The following is an 18146-nucleotide window of genomic DNA, read 5'->3' as shown; positions in this document are numbered from 1 at the left end:
GGGCGTGACACCCCCCCCCACCTCCAAAGGTGCGGATTCTGGCCGCAAAACCTGAAACAAATGGGGAGGGGAGGGGGGGGTGATTAGTGCCGGTGGTGGCTCTGGTGCAGGTCGTAGCCCCCACTCAGCTCGCGGATCCACCATATTTGGTGGCGGCTCTGGTGCAAGCCGAAGAACCCGCTCATCCCGTGGATCCAGCCATGGACCCGGGCCGAACACTGTGCCTGGACTGGACCTTGGTATCAAGGAAGGCTCCTGCCATGGAGCGGAACTGGACACCAGATCTGGACTGTACATCAGTGCAGAGGAAGGCTCTGGCCTTGGAGCTGGACTGGACGCCGTGCTTAGACTGGGCATTGGCGCAGGGGAAGGCTCCCGCCATGGAGCAGGACTGGACGCTGTGCCTGAACTGGGCACCAACGCAGAAGAAGACTCTGGCCTTGGAGCTAGGGCCGGCACAGGTGGCACCGGACTGGGGATACGCACTTCAGGGAGAGTGTGAGGAGCAGGCACAGGACGTACCTGACTGGGAAGGCGCACTTGAGGGAGAGTGCGATGAGCAGGCACAGGACGTACCGGACTGGGGACACGCACTTCAGGGCGAGTGCAGGGTGCAGGCACAGGACATACCTGACAGGGGACATACACTTCAGGGAGAGTGCGAGGAGGAGACACATGACGTACCAGACTGGAGAGACAGACTGGATCCTCTGGTCGGATGTTGAGCAGAACACACTTGCACAACATCGCTCTCATCTCACTCTCTCCCAACTTCGCCATTGCCTCCCTGACAGTCTCTGGCTCTTTCCTCTGCTCAGCCGCCAGCTCCATGTGCCCCCCTCCCAAAAAAACTTGGGGTTGTCCTTGGGCTTTCTGTAGCCGCGAGTTATATCAATATAGGACTCATTTTACTGTGGATATAGATACTTTTGTACTTGTTTCCTCCAGCATCTTCACAATGTCCTTTGCTGTTGTTCTGGGATTGATTTGCACTTTTCGCACCAAAGTACGTTCATCTCTGGGAGACAGAACGCGTCCCATTCCTGAGCGGTATGACGGCTACGTGATCCCATGGTGTTTATACTTGCGTACTATTGTTTGTACATATGAATGTGGTACCTTCAGGCATTTGGAAATTGCTCCCAAGGATGAACCAGACTTGTGGTCTACACAAGTTGGCTGATTTTTCTTCTTTTTTTTCCCATGATGTCAATCAAAGAGGCACTGAGTTTGAAGGTAGGCCTTGAAATACATCCACAGGTACACCTCCAATTGACTCAAATTATGTCAATTAGCCTATCAGAAGCTTTTAACGTCATGAAATCATTTTCTGGAATTTTCCAAGCTGTTTAAAGGCACAGTCAACTTAGTGTACGTAAACTTCTGACCCACTGGAATTGTGATACAGTGAAATAATCTGTCTGTAAACAATTGTTGGAAAATTTATTTGTGTCATGCACAAAGTAGATGTCCTAACCGACTTGCCAAAACTACAGTTTGTTAACAAGAAATTTGTGGAGTGGTTTAAAAACGAGTTTTAATGACTCCAACCTAAGTGTATGTAAACTTCCAACTTCAACTGTATGTGACCCAGACCAGGTTCAAACACTGTCAGACACACATATCTATGATGCACTGCTTACTCTTTGAGGAAAAGAGACTTAGTCGAAGACGTCACATGAAAATACAAAGATGCAGCCCTGCCTTGGGAGATTCTCAGTTGGGAAAAATTATGTCCTCTCCTTGACCCCTCCGTCCTCCTCTCCTCCGTGTCCCCGAAACCAATAAGTGGCCGAGTGGTTGAGGAAAGTATCAATTCATTAGTAGGCGGATGGATGAGTATTCTTCCCTCCACAATTGACCTACTTATGCAAAGGATACACGAGGTTCCTACCAGCAGCTAGCGCAGAAGTGTTTTAAAATCTGCCACACCCCCTTTGAATCAGCTGTTGGTTTCTCAAAGGTGAAAAGCATATGCACACATTTCAATACGGTATTTTTGGTTTTATCTATAACATGTCTTACACAACTAGTTACATTTGATATAATCACTTTACACATTTATTTTGGTATTCCACCCCTGTAAACATCATTTGCTTGATAATGTGGGCGTGGGGAAGGAGAGTCTCATTTCATACAAGCTATGTTTACTGTCCTCGCCTTTGCTCCTCGATTACCTTTGAGGAGAGGAGGCAGGCAAAACCCATTGAGATTCTCCCCTTGACTTCTCTCCAAAGGGTAACCGTCTCCCTCTCTGGTGGTCTATGGCTCAGTGTCTGTTAGAAAGCACTCCACTAGATGTCACCCTCCAGCTTGACTTGTAGCAGATATCTTGACAATTTTGCTATGAACAGCTGCCACAGACCCCTTGCTGCATTAATAAATCACAACATTCACATAATGCCTGGGAAAAGCTTTCATGTGTAAAGGAGAGAAAAAAGCTTTGAATGCTCTGAGGGAAAAGGAGGAACATTATTAGTTAAGGTACGTATGTCATTGCTTCTTGAAGAGCACTGGTTGATGAGTGCATTATTTTTTTCAGTCACACTGTATTTAGCCTACCGTATGAATCTTTAACCCACATCTCACCTATCCAAACCTATTGGATCTCATCCCATAACTGCAGAGGAATGGCACACCTAAAAGCAGTCATCATTTTGAGATAAAATGGCCATGTGACAAGAAGTGGATGTGTAGTTAAGGTGAACGCACCAATTTGTAAGTCGCTCTGGATAAGAGCGTCTGCTAAATGACTTAAATGTAAATGTAAATGTAGTTAAACGATAAGGCCCAAGGGGGTGTGGTATATAGCCAATATACCACGGCTAAGGTCTGTTCTTAGGCATGACGCAGAGGTGCCTTATTGCTGTTATAAACGGGTTACCAATGTAATTAGAGCAATAAAAATACATATTTTGTCATACCCGGCTGTCAGCCAATAAAATTTGATTTGATTTATAAGCAGCTTTCAATGACCTGTCAAGAAAGAAAGCTACTACCAAGTTTCACCCTTTTTCCCTGTGCTAGAAGAACTCATCATTGAATGGCCATGATCTACAGTATCTCTATATACAAGCCATGGGTTTAGATACATAGTGATCACCTTTGCTCTGTATAAAATATTATACACTGCCTAATCCAATGCACAATAGAAGCATCCCTCTCAATTGTTGTGGGCTGCGCAGGACTTGTGGAAGCCATCTTCCCATCTGAAATGAGATATATCTGAAATATGGAGTTCATGGACAAAGGTTTCTAGGAAGGAAAATTTGACATGGATGCTTTTTGAACTTTTTCCCAGTGATATTTCAATTATAGAGTTGTATTATTTTCTCTGTGGAAAATCTTGACATAGTTAAATGTTGACTTTATCTACACTAAATTAGTCTCCTTGTTGATTTAATATATTTCAGACTTGAAAGTATATTAATTTGTTCTGTAGTTTTATTTCATGCAATGATGGCACCTGAAAGCAGACATAATGTATTCACATGGAACTAAAAGGTGTGTAAAAGAAGGAGCAAAAAGAATTTATAAAAAAACCCAGACAGTAAAACGTCAGGTGATTGTTCTGTTTTTATATAATACGATATACTTGATTGTCCAATTACATGGAAATGAATTTGGTGACATCAGCATACAAATACACAAAACAAAGTATCACGTGCTGTACGGAAAACTGGAAAATTTGTACACAATTTACTTTCCACATATTCAAAGTGTCTGTGGCCTACTGTCCGACCAAGTAGTGGGCCTGCATCTGTCCTATGTTCCACTGTTCAGCAGCCTGCTGGCTGATGGAATGAAACTTGCCCTGCTCCTATTCTTACTAAACAGTGGGACCCTTAATCTCCTTCCGGAGGGCAGCACCTCAAAACATTCGGGCAAGATTGTGTGTGGGGTCCTCTATGATGTGTTTGTCCCTTGCCAGTTTTATCATAGAGGCCCTTAAGCCCCCTGCAATGCAGCCTGCAGAGCTTGGACCCCAGGTTCACAGTCTGCCTGAGAATACCCTTATCAGCAACTGACAGCCTACTGTACCAGGCAAGGAAACAGAAAGTCAGCACACTCTCTATATGGCAGGTGTAATAATTGGATCCGGGTGTTGGTATTAATTTGTCTCAGTCTGCGCATAAGGTACAGTTGTGGTTGGCATTTTTGATTGATGTTCTCTGAGTGTTGACATTAAAAGAGAGTGGGCTATCCATGATAGTTCCCATACACTTAAAGCTCCCCACTCAGTCTACCTCTTCACCACCCAGGACTAGGTGGCTCACTGGGTCTGCCTTCCTCCGGAAATTAATGAGCAATTCTTTTTTGGGGTTGATGTTGAGTGTGAGGTAGTTGTTATTGCACCAGACATGAATCCTGTTTACTTCTATTTGGAAATGCAGTGTGTCATCTGAGAGGTTGACAAGGGTAGTGTCATCTACATATTTCGTTGCCAAGCAGTCTCTGTCGGAACATCTCAGGTCATTGGTGTATATGGAGAATAGCACTGGAGCGATGACCATTCCTTAGGGGTAACTGGTAGGAATGTTGTGCTGTTGCACTTGACATATTGTCCCCAATCAGCAGGAAGTCCAAGACCCAAAAGGTAATACTGGGGTCCACCTGTAAGTGGGAGAGTGTGTCACAGAGAAGGTGAGGCTGCATGCAGGTAAAAGCCAAGGAGAAGTCCAGGAAAAGGATGCACAAGGATTCAAACTGCATTGGGTCAAGGGCTCCATCCACATGAGACCTGAGATGTGTGGGTATCAAGCGCTCAAGGCACTTCACAACGACTGACGTTAACGCCACAGGACGATAGTCATTCAGCTCCGCTGGATTGTTCTCCTTTGGAAATAGTCGGATCTCAGACGTCTTCCAGAGTGAGGGAACCATGTGTTCTGATAAGAAGCTGTTAAAGAGCACGGGGAAGATGTCTGCCAGCTCATCTGAGCATTCCTTCGGTAGCTGTCCCTTGATGTTGTCTGGTCGGGGAGCTTTGATGGATTTTTCTCTCTTGAAGACCCATCTCACCACCTCTTCTCGATGGTTGACGCCTCCCCTCAATCCAGAGCCTGGAACTCCAGTTGTTCCCTCAGGCTTCTGTTACAGTGGAGAAGTTGTGATTATCAAAATGACAGTAAAAAAGTGTTGAGTTCATTGACAAACTGTCCCTAGTCATTTATGTTTTTTCCTTGTTTTTTTTGGCTTGCCCTATGAGGGTTGCCAGACCCTGCCAGGGCTGCCTGAGATTCCCATGATTTACACTTTTTTTGTAGTTGTCCTTAGCCTGATCTATTTGTTATTTTACTGTCCTCTGCAGGGTTTTCACTTCCTCTTGGTTGCCAGCAGAAAAGGCTGTCTGTTTCATCTTGTGTGTTTAAACTCTGCAGTAATCCAAGACTTGTGGATAGCATTTAACCATCTTTGTGGAGACTAATATGCCCTCACAGAAATGTATATTTGCAGTCACTGCTGATACTGACTCCTCAAGGGTATGGTCCACTATAAAAATGTCCCAGTTTATACAGGCAAAACAGCCTTGCAGGCTTTCTACAGCTTTCTATGACCATATAAGGACTTCCCTTTCCTTAATATTTTTCAGTTTCAGTTTCAATGTTGGCAGTAATTTAATTGCATAGTGGTCCGACGTGTCACTGGGGGCTTCTGCAGTGACTTATATGCCCTTTAATATTACCAGCACAAATCCAATTTACTATCTCCCCCTATGCTACAAGTAACATACTGTTCATAGTTTGGTAGGACAGTGAGCGAGAGTTAAAATAAACGGGTATGGTTTTGGGTGCATCAGGGGACATCTTCCAGCATGTTGATACATTGGTAGATGGTTTGAGCAGCAGTTGTAGTTTCTGCTGTGGGTGGTAAATAAACAGCTGTGATAAACACTTGTCCAAATTCCCTTGGGAGATAAAGGGCGCAGTGAAATGCATAATAGTTCAACATCTTTTGTGCAGATAGTGCTCTTGATGGTAATGGAAGAAAACCAGCATTTGTTTACGTAAAAACACACCCCTCCTCCTGTTGCTTTACCGGTGATTGACGGGTCACGATCTGTGCGAATGGGACCATAAAATCCATTCAATTTCAGCGCGTCGTTAGAAATGTCATCAGATAACCAAGTCTCTGTAAAACAGAGAATGCAAGAGTCTCTATATTCACTCAGAAAGCGGGAATTGGTGCTGAGCTCATCATTTTAGTTTCTTATTTATCTCACGTTGGCAAAAAGGATGTTGGGGAGTGGCGGATTGTTCTTATGTTTTTGAAGTTTCCTTCGCAATCATCCTCTTGTCTCCTTTCCTTAGTCCTCCTTTTAGTCTCTTCCATTGAACATTCCATGTTGTATTGATCTCCTGCTGCAATGCGCTTTTGCCATAGTTTTCTCTGCTGGTCTATGATGATTTGATATCAACAAGTTCGTGTCTGGTGTACCTGATACTCCATGGACGTATTCCACCTGCATCTCCAAACTTTAAGGGGACCTCCACAAGCAGATTCAGGCATGTGATCAAAACAAAAGCCAATTGCAAATCCATCTTATGTAGGCTACTCCCCATGAAATACGTTCAAGAATCATTAACATGGGAATGATGAAATATTTGGCTGTGAGTTCAACTGAGCAGGCCTCTAAAGCAAACCATCAAACACCTATCATTCTCAAATGTATATTTTGAATACCTCTATCAGCTGGAAAAAAATAAATGTATCATACTGTGTGTGTGTGTGTGTGTCTTTCTCTCTCCCTCTCTCCCTGTAAGTAAACTCAATCTTTTCCTTGAAAATAACAAATTAATTCAATATTGAACATTCTTTGCCCTTTTCATTTGTGCTTTATCTATCAATTTCACATTTCTTTGTAAAATCAAATTCATAAATGGTGCCCATGTACTGCAATGGACTCTATCTCTGTTTGTCTTCATCATGATCCTAAAGCCTTGAATCTGAGTGCAATTGAAACAAAGTGGGGGAGGGGGAAGGGGTGATGAGCTGAGAGGCATCCGATTGGTTGTTTGCAGGTAAAGCAATCTGCAAATGCATTAATTATTAGGGGGCTATCTCCTGTCCTTTCAAACTGTTATCTCCTGTCTTTTCATACTAGAGAGGCAGAGTGGGAAGGGGGTTGGGATGTAGCGTCTCACACTCACTGACAGAGGGGGAGATCAGTTTGCGGTGTGTTATGGGGGAGGGGGCACACACAGAGGGCCATGGGCCCCTTTTTAGGTCTCTGTGGAATGTAATTGAGGCTCACTCTTTAAAACACAAGCAAACAACCAGGAAAACAGATAATTCATGATCGCTGTGTTGGCTTTCTGGCTGTGGTGATATCTGTTATAAACATATCATCTCAGTTGAATGCTGTTTATCAAATGCAAGTGAACTCTTGTAGCATAATATTATGGGAAAGAGTCCATATCAAACTTTCTCTGTCAAGACTAAATGTCTGTCTAGTGTCACAAATAATACTTCCTTTTGTGTTTTGGGTTCATGCGGATCAATAACCTAAATAAAATTGCTATGTTTGACGTTAAAATCTGTATACAATTGGCTGGACTGCATACATCTCTTTGAGCTTGAAACTTGGGACTCTGAGGCAATGAACTTCACAGATTTTTTTCAACAACACCCCTTTGAAGGTGACATCAAAGAGGCCTTGCATGTAAGTAAAACTTTTAAGAGACACACTGTGTATCAGGTGGGCTATTTTTTCCATTATATATTATTTCTGTCAACGTTTCCCCTCTCATTTGTAGGCTGATTAAGGTCAAATATGCCCAGACAGGAAACAGCAAGTAAGGAGCTAATTACCAAGTGTTACGCCAAAGACAGTACAGTATGAAGATAGGCTAAAACTGCTTCTCCAATAGAAATCCCTGATCAAACTTATAATGTTCCCTCTAAACTGAGCATGTGTGCAGGCACGCAGCTCCCCGGGAATGCTGTGCGCTAATAAGCAAGAGATAGAACTTTACTCAACGTTCTATAGTTTTCCCCGTTAACACTATCAACGTTTCCCTTTAATGTGCGAATAGTGATCGAATCAACGCAATTTTAGCCACTTTCAATGCATTATACCACAACAAAACAAACTATGCAAGACTTTTAGTATGCGAAGCTAACTATGTAAGGGATTTTGTTGTAGGCAGGAAGCATCTGAGTAGGATTATATTGCATTGACAGGCAAGACTCAGGCCCATACTCTACAGTCTACACAGACCGGTGTGCCATAACCAATCAGAGCTGCAGTAGGCCTATATGCATTCACTTTGAACTGGACTGTTTTTACAGCATGAGCGGTGGTGAGTACATGTACTTATTTTAAGATCAAAGCGAGAGCTACATGTAGCGACATTTGTACATTTTGTTCATATCTTTCGCTAGTTAGTGAGTTATTAGCCCAGTTATAGATCATTTGTAGACAGCAATAGGGGAGTGATTGCTTCCCACAAGAGCACAAAATGTGTGCATTTTTAGACATTTTTGAATAGTGAGTCAGGCAAAGAGTTTTTTTTTTTTTTGTCTTAAAGGGTCGGTGTATTTTGAGACAGGCTTGAATAAATTGTGTAGCCAATAGGCAGAGGGTAGCGTAGTTTGTCTGATTCTCTGTAATAATGGTATGGAAAAAATTATCCATTTTATTTTGTAAAGTGGTTTCTTGCATCACACATTTTCAGTCACCTCCTTGTCTGCAGGACAAGTGGATTATTAACAGGTTAATGTCAAGCCCTGCATGTTTGTTTCAAATGTTCATGGAATGTTGGCGTACATTGAACACCACACATTGGCTGCTACTGTAGACTGAACAATAGAACAGCTATTTCCATGTTAAAATGTTATGGGGTGTATTTTCTCCATTGTTTTTGATGGTAGGCCACTCTGGTAGGCCTACATTATGATCAAATAGCCACAGTAGCCTACTTGACCACTTAAAGCGGGTACAGCCTCAGTGTCGACAGGAAACACACCGGAAGTTGCACAGAATTTTCATAACATTCAAGTTTGTGCTCAGCAGACCTGAAATTTGTTCAGTGCTAAAAAAAAAAAATCAGGGAACATTGCTTTTAGGCGATGTCATGGTGACGTTGGCTAGCTAAGCTCATGCATAGAAACAAGTCATCGGGTTTAACAGTTGTCTCGCGCTGAACTTCGCATGTGCAGGCTATCAAATCGAAGGCACTCCTTCGATATAGTTATTTTTGACAAATGAAAATGTGTCAGTGTCAGTTTGTCACATTCATAAGGTTGGAGTAATAACATGTTCAACTACTTAAGTCATTTGAATATATAAAATTAACCACTAACTAAAAATGTTTTGCTTGATCGGTTTCCCGGAAGTCTTACGATGATGCACCTCTGGGTGGTTAGACTGTTTCTCACTGGCGCTATCCTCCAACCATTCCCTCTTTCTACCCCTTCTCCTTACCCCCTTCCCTCCCTCCATCTTTAGCCCTGACTCCCTCCGAACAGTTGAAATTCTACACTGGTGTGCTGAGAGATCACCATAGAGACAAATTCGTCACTATCTTCTGTGGCTCTTCTCCAGAGGGCAGTTGGGCCTCCCGAGTCACTTCATCCTCCTATAGGGCGATTTGACTTCATAGTGTTTGCTACATAATTGCAAATTGTACCCTGACCACCTGCTGCTCTCCAATCCCAATGTGGCATATGGATGTTGGCCGGTTTGTGTGTCAGTAGATAACATGCATGTTTTATATCCCCCTCATAATTGAAATAGTCATACTTGGAAACCCGCAATGGTTACAACGGACCATGTTGAAAAATTAACCAACAATCATACAAACAAAGAAAATATGTAGACCTATATGAAATTTGGGGGGTGATTCTAGCCTTGTTACAATTACAGACCGAAACATTAGACCTGTCAATATCAATTTCTGAGACCTCATAGAATGATGTGTCTATAAAGAAAATAGTTTGACTTGGCCTAATGGAAAATAGCATGTCACAACGGCCACGTGCACCGTTATCATGCATATCTCCATGAGCTACTTTGGTGAGCTATAAATAAATGCATTGCTGCTGCCTGTCTCATAGGTAGGTTTATTTAATTCGTGTACGTGTAGTCCATATTTAGAAAAGCCTATACATCTTTACGCTAATAGAGGAGGAAGACAACTACCCTACCCAGAATTCCTGTCGCTCTGTTGCAAGCTGGGTTGTATAAGTCAGTACTCCAAACATTTGCTAAATGTTCCGTTTTGCAACGAAAAATAGCGTTTCTATTGGACAAGTGCAGCCAATGGGAAGGTACCTACCTAAATCTGGCCAATAGAAACACTATTGTTCGTTGTAAAACAAAACGAGAGTTTCTATTGGACAAATTCAGGTAGGTCCCTCCCCATTTCGTTCCATTTGCTTTCGTTTAAGAAACGTTTTGCAACATAATCGGCATAATGAATACGCCCCTGGCTTCTTGCGCTTTGGGAGTGTTTCCCATTTAAACAAGCACAGTGGTGAAGATGGCGGAGAGTTAATAGTGGCAAAAAAGAAACTGGTGTGGTGTACCCAATGAATGCATTGAAGCGGGTGAGTTTTTCTGCTAATAGTCGGTGTTTTCTTTTCAAGTTTTTAAAGTGTTTTGTTGGTAACACTGATTTGGGGTTTAAACATGTGGCAAATGTTCCTGTTGATCTGATGTGCCGAGTTACTTGGAATAGGTAGAGGTTTCACCCGTCTTAGTATACCTCAGTGCAACCAACTAACCTACCTTGTAACGTTAGTTCCGATCGTGTTCGTTTATTTACGGAATTTTAGGTTGTGTGAAGTGTTCTTTCTACCTGCTGATGCGAGACCAAATTTTGTCGTTTTGAATGTGCATTCCTCGTGGTTTCGGACTGCTTTTATACCACCTACTCTTTTGTTACAAAGTTTATCCGAGGGGCAATTGATGGGCTACGTTCAGAACCAATTCTATTTAATTTCGACTGTGAGTGAACTCTTCTATTTGTGTAGTCTAGCAGGTTAAGTATCTCTGTGATTGTAACGGTTAATGACCCAGCACTACTATGTACAACGGAAAGGGGAGGGTTGGATACGGACGCCAGGCCACCCGTGAAACCCTCTAGTCTATGCTACATGTCACACACCGGTACAGAATAGGCTACTTATGACACGATATGTCTCAAGTTCACAGGCTACATTTTAATTTACTGTAGTGTAGACATTTGATGGGACATGGTGTTAGTATCAATTCGTGTGTGTGGAGTGTGTGTTAGCGAGACGGTGTACTCAGCAGTGCAAACTCCTCATTGAGTTTTTTTTTTTTTTTTAAAGGTTAACAACTACTGATATCTGTGTATGCTGAACATTCACTTTCGGAGGAGGTAAGGGAGCATTCTTCCGAGAGCTTGCTCATGTAACTCGACAGACAATGGAGCGTGAGTCATGTCGCTTGGATTTGTAAGGTTCAGGTCTAGGTGTGTGCAGTCAGTCTTTGCTTGCTGGCAGAACACGTGAATCACAAGCACCTATACGCACACATATACAGGAGGAGGACCTACCCATCTCGTCTTGCAAGACTCAATGCTCTGTGTCTGACTTCGGACATTTTTATTTTTTTGAAGGGGGGGGGGCAAATTTAAATGAAATCTGCCATAGAATAACTATTCAATCACATGCATGCTTTGGGTATTGGTTTAGAAGATGGGGGTTGTGTTATAAGCCATGTCTATCTGTCAGTTTTCTAATTAGGGTCAGGAGTTTTTCCTAACAATGTGACCTGACCAAGAAAAGCTTGAGACCTGAGTTATAACACATCCTTTCTCCTCCACACTACTACCCACACATGTGACATGTAAGTCTGGCGAGCATGGTATCATGTGAATGTGTGTGTTTTCTTTTTTTTGGCTTGTTGGCATGGAGTATGGATAAGGCCACTGAGCTAGCCTATTTACCGGGTGGTCTTCATGGTCTCTTAATTTTGAGATGATTTATTCATGATAAATAAATAGGCCTAATTAAATGTAATGCACACTTACATCTTCTCTAGCAGTGTAGGCCTATATGTGTTAGTATGTTTGTAGGAGGGGAACAGTGGCCACTGTGGGAAATTACCCAATGAACTGCTGCTGCTACTCATATTCTTAACAAATGGAGCCCCTGTTGTATCCCCCTTTTTCTCTCTCCCTTTCTGTCACACACAGGGTGTCAGGCTGCATTAACAATGAATCAATCTTCTGGGAGATTCTTTGACTACAGATGGGCTGAAGTGACTTGGATGCATTGCTTTTGCTCTTTGTCCGTTTTGCTACTGTGTTCTCATTAACGGGCTTCGTCTCATGGGAGCGGGAACATCTCTCTATGTGGTGTCAGAGCTTTGTAGCAGATGAACCAATCGAATGATTTTCATGGCATATTGATTGGATACTGTTGGTGTGTTTTTGAGTTGGTGTTTGTCAGCAGTTAGACTAGGATTTGAAAGAGCATTCTTGGCCTTATTTAATTGTTAGTATAAGAAAATCGCCCTCATCCTTGCCACCTCTGAAAGCGTGGACTTTTACTTCCATCAATAAGAATGAGCGGGAAAATAAGCGAATGCCTCATCACCTTTTGTGTGGTGGCGAGGCCCTTTTTGTGTGGTGGCGAGGCCCTTTTTGTGTGGTGGCGAGGCCCTTTTTGATAACTACCTCCACTCTTGTCTTTGTCACGCTGCATTTTTGCTCCATTGATGTCTGAATAGATGGCATTCTTTTAGTGTGTCGTAAGGGGTGTGTGTGTTACTGAGAGAGGATGTTAGATCAAAGGTATTTGGTGTGTGTGTGGCATTAACAAGATGAATAGTGGGGAGAGCGGAGTAGTGGCTGCGGAAGGGCTCTTGATGACACAGCGAGCTGAAAGGAAAGCCTGATTGTTTTCCTAATTGGAATTTTGATTCCTTGGCCTGTACTTTTTTTTTCTTCTTTTAGGGTAAAAGAGGAGCGGTAGTGAGGAGCTTAAATGGAAAGGCTACATTAGGATTTGGGCAATATTTCCCCAGTCAAATTAACTCATGGATAACATTTTTGTCTCTGCATCCAGTATGAGGGAAGTTGAAGGTAGCCAATGCTAACTAGCGTTACCACAATACCTGGAAGTATATGGTATCTACTAGCACAATAGCAGTTACCATAGACTTCGTCATTGCGATAACGCTAGTTAGCAATTGTGCTAAACAAAGGTGATTTAAGCATGTAAATCTTGGTTGGGTAACAAACAAAAACAAGTGGGATGCATGCCAGCAAAGCCACTACACAAAACTAATCGATACATGAATTGCACTATAACGGTGACAAATGGTACCCACAAACGGCCTACATAAAGCTGTCCCAACATTTTACCACCGATACACTTTCAGCAAAACAGTTAATTCTGCCTCATTTACTGCCTTAAAAAAAAACATAGCTGATATGGCTGACTTGCTTAAACAAATGTGGTTTCTAATGACAATTGAACTATGGCATAAGGGGACGACAAGCGAATAAGAGGCAATCCGTAATTTAGATTTAGACATTAATGAGCGAGCTAGGACGGACGTAATTATATTGACTATTTGTTTAGCACTTCTGAAATGCACAGCAACAGAATATAGAACATGGGCCGTTCTTAGTGTTCTCCCTGTACACCAAGTCAGAACCGTAGGATAAATAAAGGGGGCATATAAGCAGACAATAATAAAAGCTCCTACAATATTCAATGGTTACATTTCTCTAAAACGGGTTATAGGCTACATGTGCGCCACCAAGTCAGAACAGTAGGTGAAATTAAGAGGGGTAAACAGACCAAATTATTAGGGTGAGAGAAATGAGGTTGAATCATGATGACATCATTGATCTTCAGGTCATAGCTCCAGAAAGTGGCTGGATTTACAATTCTGAATTGGATGACTGTTCAAAATGTATTTTCGCAGTCGGAGCTCGTTTTATTACGGACTTCCCAGTTGTCTTGCACTCACTGAAGTCAATTTTTCACAGTTCCGAGTTAACGGTTGTTTTGAGCGCGGCACAAATCATAGCCAATGTTGAATGTTTATCATTAGTGATGCACCGATATATTTTTGGCCGATACCGAAATCCAATATTTCCCTTGCCAAAAAAAAACCCAAATAGGATATTTAAAACTTGAGCGGCCTTTTTAAGAATTCTAGTATAGCAAACACACACGCATGGATGCAGCGGTCTAAGCCACTGCATCTCGGTGCAAGAGGCGTCACTACGGTCCCTGATTCAAATACAGACTGTATCACTGTATCATCTGGCTGTGATTGGGAGTCCCATGGGGCGGCTGGGGTAGGCCGTCATTGTAAATAAAAGTTGTTCTTAACAGACTTGCCTAGTTAAATTAAAGTTGCACACACACACCACACTGACCAAAAAGTTATTTTGTTGTCATTTACGTATGTCCCCATTACCAGTAAAACATCATCAAACCTATTTCTCTCACTTACTTGCTGTGCCGTTTTTGTTTTTCAGTCGTTTCATTCTCAACCAGGATTTTTTTGGGGGTCTTTGCATGTCAAAAAATATATTATTTGTCGTGTCAAATAACACTATTTGACCAATCAGGACCTGAATATGACTGCACGTCAAACATTTTTGTAAGTAGTTATTACACTCATTTGTATTTCATCTATACGTATGCTATGATGCTGGTAAAGGTGTCTCGCGCACCTACAGTGCTGGCAATTTAAAAAAGCTAGCTAGCTCATGGATGTAAACAACGTTCTTCCCCAAAAACATAGCAATACGACAATCTGTTTCAGTAGCTGTAGATGGCTAACTATATAGATAGGTACCATCTAAAATATCCCAAATTTATAAGACTGTTCTATTTGATTAATTGTGGACTGACATATCTTTGAAGCTAGCCACAATAAGGATTAGCCACAAAAGTGGACTTTGCGATTTGCCTTCAAAATAAAAGTATTGGTGCTAGCTAGGTACCCCATAAGTTTCAGTCGAACAAATGATGCTTTATTACCAACACAGTATTGTAAACATCATTCATGGCCGGTGTTTGCTGACTTTTTTTGTTGTACTGCTTTGACAGTGCTACTGTATCTTTTTTGACATGCAAACAACGTTCCATACTATGTATGTCGGGATGCTAATAGCAGTGACGCTATTACTGTGTAACTCCGGTAGGGCATCATCGGATAAATAGCGCACTTGGTAGTGTTAAACGGTGCTCGACCAGTTGGTGAATGCCAACATCACCCACGACAGAACAGTTGATTTTCAAGGGCAATGAATTCAATTTGGGCTTTAATGGATTTCGCCCTAGAGTTCTCTCGCTGACATTTTGTTACTCTTTAAAATGACTGCTTGACTTGTTGACTGCTCGATCCACACAGCAGATATTGTGGGCTAGTTTAGGAATGCTGTGTTGCACGTATAGAGCAAAATATTATGCCATGTACATTTACATTTAACATTTACATTTAAGTCATTTAGCAGACGCTCTTATCCAGAGCGACTTACAAATTGGTGCATTCACCTTATGACCTCCAGTGGAACAGTAGTGCATCTAAATCTTTTCAGGGGGGGGGGTGAGAGGGATTACTTTATCCTATCCTAGGTATTCCTTAAAGAGGTGGGGTTTCAGGTGTCTCCGGAAGGTGGTGATTGACTCCGCTGTCCTGGCGTCGTGAGGGAGTTTGTTCCACCATTGGGGGGCCAGAGCAGCGAACAGTTTTGACTGGGCTGAGCGGGAACTGTACTTCCTCAGTGGTAGGGAGGCGAGCAGGCCAGAGGTGGATGAACGCAGTGCCCTTGTTTGGGTGTAGGGCCTGATCAGAGCCTGGAGGTACTGAGGTGCCGTTCCCCTCACAGCTCCGTAGGCAAGCACCATGGTCTTGTAGCGGATGCGAGCTTCAACTGGAAGCCAGTGGAGGGAGCGGAGGAGCGGGGTGACGTGAGAGAACTTGGGAAGGTTGAACACCAGACGGGCTGCGGCGTTCTGGATGAGTTGTAGGGGTTTAATGGCACAGGCAGGGAGCCCAGCCAACAGCGAGTTGCAGTAATCCAGACGGGAGATGACAAGTGCCTGGATTAGGACCTGCGCCGCTTCCTGTGTGAGGCAGGGTCGTACTCTGCGGATGTTGTAGAGCATGAACCTACAGGAACGGGCCACCGCCTTGATGTTAGTCGAGAACGACAGGGTGTTGTCCAGGATCACGCCAAGGTTCTTAGCGCTCTGGGAGGAGGACACAATGGAGTTGTCAACCGTGATGGCGAGATCATGGAACGGGCAGTCCTTCCCCGGGAGGAAGAGCAGCTCCGTCTTGCCGAGGTTCAGCTTGAGGTGGTGATCCGTCATCCACACGGATATGTCTGCCAGACATGCAGAGATGCGATTCGCCACCTGGTCATCAGAAGGGGGAAAGGAGAAGATTAATTGTGTGTCGTCTGCATAGCAATGATAGGAGAGACCATGTGAGGTTATGACAGAGCCAAGTGACTTGGTGTATAGCGAGAATAGGAGAGGGCCTAGAACAGAGCCCTGGGGTACACCAGTGGTGAGAGCACGTGGTGTGGAGACGGATTCTCGCCACGCCACCTGGTAGGAGCGACCTGTCAGGTAGGACGCAACCAAGCGTGGGCCGCGCCGGAGATGCCCAACTCGGAGAGGGTGGAGAGGAGGATCTGATGGTTCACAGTATCGAAGGCAGCCGATAGGTCTAGAAGGATGAGAGCAGAGGAGAGAGAGTTAGCTTTAGCAGTGCGGAGCGCCTCCGTGATACAGAGAAGAGCAGTCTCAGTTGAATGACTAGTCTTGAAACCTGACTGATTTGGATCAAGAAGGTCATTCTGAGAGAGATAGCGGGAGAGCTGGCCAAGGACGGCACGTTCAAGAGTTTTGGAGAGAAAAGAAAGAAGGGATACTGGTCTGTAGTTGTTGACATCGGAGGGATCGAGTGTAGGTTTTTTCAGAAGGGTGCAACTCTCGCTCTCTTGAAGACGGAAGGGACGTAGCCAGCGGTCAGGGATGAGTTGATGAGCGAGGTGAGGTAAGGGAGGAGGTCTCCGGAAATGGTCTGGAGAAGAGAGGAGGGGATAGGGTCAAGCGGGCAGGTTGTAGGGGCGGCCGGCCGTCACAAGACGCGAGATTTCATCTGGAGAGAGAGGGAGAAAGAGGTCAGAGCACAGGGTAGGGCAGTGTGAGCAGAACCAGCGGTGTCGTTTGACTTAGCAAACGAGGATCGGATGTCGTCGACCTTCTTTTCAAAATGGTTGACGAAGTCATCTGCAGAGAGGGAGGAGGGGGAGGGGAGGAGGATTCAGGAGGGAGGAGAAGGTTGCAAAGAGCTTCCTAGGGTTAGAGGCAGATGCTTGGAATTTAGAGTGGTAGAAAGTGGCTTTAGCAGCAGAGAGAGAAGAGGAAAATGTAGAGAGGAGGGAGTGAAAGGATGTCAGGTCCGCAGGGAGGCGAGTTTTCCTCCATTTCCGCTCGGCTGCCCGGAGCCCTGTACCTTTTTATATACGTATGCACATCGGTTTTGCACATCGGACGTTAAGATAAACATGGACGATACATCGGTGAACATATCGGAATCAGACGATATTAGCTTAACAACACTGTCATCTCAGATTTTCAAAATATGCTTTTCAACCATAGCAAAACAAGCATTTGTGTAACAGTATTGATAACTAGCGTAGCATTTAGCGGGCAACATTTTCACAAAAACAAGAAAAGCATTCAAATAAAATCATTTACCTTTGAAGAACTTCGGTTGTTTTCAATGAGGAGACTCTCAGTTAGATAGCAAATGTTCAGTTTGTCCAAAAAGATTCTTTGTATAGGAGAAATCGCTCCGTTTGGTACATCACGTTTGGCTACCAAAAAAACCCGAAAATTCAGTCATCAAAACGCCGAACTTTTTTCCAAATTAACTCCATAATATCGACAAACATGGCAAACGTTGTTTAGAATCAATCCTCAAGGTGTTTTTCACATATCTCTTCGATGATATCGTTCGTGGAAGTCTGCTTTCTCCTCTGAATCACATGGAAGAATGCTTGAAGCTGAAGATTACGCACCAATTTCGACAAAGGACACCGGGCGGACACCTGGTAAATGTAGTCTCTTATGGCCAATCTTCCAATGATATGCCTACAAATACGTCACAATGCTGCAGACACCTTGGG

At 43.5% G+C, this 18146-nt stretch overlaps 1 protein-coding gene across 6 annotated transcripts in view; it reads left to right on the top strand.

Annotated features, from left to right (window-relative positions):
- The first annotated feature begins 10445 nt into the window (after positions 1-10445).
- The window catches only part of LOC115137716 (nuclear receptor coactivator 3-like), a 48160-nt gene continuing 40459 nt past the window's right edge, over positions 10446-18146 (top strand). For 4 of the 6 annotated variants that reach the window (XM_029674065.2, XM_029674083.2, XM_029674077.2 and 1 more), the window contains exons 1-2: positions 10449-10551; positions 11299-11348. The gene's annotated coding sequence lies outside the window, so the exon portion shown is untranslated. Of the gene's footprint in view, positions 10552-11298; positions 11349-18146 lie in introns of all 6 variants that reach the window. The other 2 variants (XM_029674049.2, XM_029674075.2) reach the window with 2 other exon arrangements.

The sequence above is a fragment of the Oncorhynchus nerka genome, linkage group LG2 (assembly GCF_034236695.1).
Source record: "Oncorhynchus nerka isolate Pitt River linkage group LG2, Oner_Uvic_2.0, whole genome shotgun sequence".
Taxonomy (NCBI): Eukaryota; Metazoa; Chordata; class Actinopteri; order Salmoniformes; family Salmonidae; genus Oncorhynchus; species Oncorhynchus nerka.
This window is presented reverse-complemented; position numbering and strand designations above follow the sequence as displayed.